Genomic DNA, 1,814 nt, shown 5'->3' on the forward strand with positions numbered 1-1,814 from the left:
TCCAGAAGCGGGCGACTGATCTGCCTCGCCAGGGAGAAGCGCAGTGATGGTGCCAAATTGGGGCAATGAAGCAACGTCCACCACAACTAGATTGAAGAACAAAATGACAGCAACTTGTCTGTTTCCCTTCCCACAATTCCCCAGCACTGTTCCCATCCCCCCAATTCCCCAATTTAAAAAAAAATCAGAGTTTCTATTTCTAAGAGAGAAAGGAAGAACAGATACTGGTATTTTGATAAGCAACTAGCAACCAGCCGTTGCTGCTATTTTAAGTATTTCCAAATGTCTTTGAAAAAGAAGTTATTCCTATTTATATTCCCATCAACAATAAATAAGAGTTCCAATTTCCCACAAGTTCTCCAATAACATGGGTTACCAGATATATTAATTTTTACCAACCTGGTACATGTGAAATAGTATCTCCCTGTTGTTTTAATTTGCATTTCCCTGATTACTACCAAATACAAGCATCATTAACCATTGTAGTTTCCTCTTCTTTGAAATGGCTATTTAATCATTTTTCTATTTGGTTGTCTGTTCATTTTTTATTATAGGAGTCTACATACAGAGAATGCCCAAAAAATGTACACACATTTTAAGAAAGAAAAAAAACTGTATTAAAATTGTAATACTCAATATATACCGATAACAAAAGATGAATACAAGTCATGTGTATACCTTTTTTTGGCACCCCTGGTGTATTCTTGATACCAATTTGCCTTGAAAACAACTTCTAGCAGTCTTTGGTTTGAGTATTCAATTTTTTTTTAATGTTATTTTCTTTTTTCATTGGGGACAGCATGTTTTTCCAGGACCCATCAGCTCCAAGTCAAGTACTTGTTTCAATCTAGTTGTAGAGGGCGCATAACCTTGGTGTTATGAGCACTGTGCTCTAACCAATTGAACTAACCGGCCACCCCAAGTATTCAATTTTTTTATGGTATCTCTTATTCTGAAGAAATTTTATAATTTAATGTAGTTATTGCAGAGAATGCTGTTGTCCAACCTCCATTCTCTTTCTGCAATACTAGTTGAAGCTAGACATACTCGTATGTCTACTCAGCTAAGCTACATTCCTCAGCCTCCCTTGTAGCTTGGTGGCTAAGTTGCCAACAATGGGATGTACCTGGGAGTAATATGTGCTGCCTCCTGTTATAGGCCTTAAAATATTGGGCATGTGTGTGATCACTATCTGTTCACCTTCCTTCACACTGTCATATTAAATGCTAAAAACTAGAGAAAACTTATGAAGCTACAGGTTGAGGATAACAAAGCTATCCAACTAGTCTGGTTCTCCATGGCTTCATGGAGCAAGGTCCATCTACCTACACTGAACTATTACATAAAAGGGAAATAAACTTCTATCTTATCAGCCACTGCATTTGGGTTATCTTTCTTATAGATACTTGGCCAAATATGCCCAATATGCATATGTTTAAAGAGGATTTGTATTAATAGGTAACATACAGTTATTATTTTAGTGTGATTGTTTTTTGTGTTTAGTGTAAGAAATCACCCTTGAGGGCCGGTCGAGTGGCTCATTAGTTAAGAGTTGGTTTGGGAGCATAAGCTCTGAGCAGCAGGGACCCTGTTCAGATCCCACATGAGGGCCAGTGACACTGCGCCCTCTACAGCTAAGATGGTGAACAACAGCTCGATCTGGAGCTGGATTGCTGTGAGTCACCAGGGATGGCATAGGCTGCAGTGGGGCTGCAGTAGGATGCCGTAAGCTACCATGAGTGGCCGGCAGCCAGTGAGAGCTGCCATGAGCCACTGTAAGTGGCTGTCCAATGCCGGCGACCAATCTGCGTCAG

Source organism: Hipposideros armiger, unplaced genomic scaffold (genome assembly GCF_001890085.2).
Source record: "Hipposideros armiger isolate ML-2016 unplaced genomic scaffold, ASM189008v1 scaffold_397, whole genome shotgun sequence".
In the NCBI taxonomy this organism is placed as follows: domain Eukaryota; kingdom Metazoa; phylum Chordata; class Mammalia; order Chiroptera; family Hipposideridae; genus Hipposideros; species Hipposideros armiger.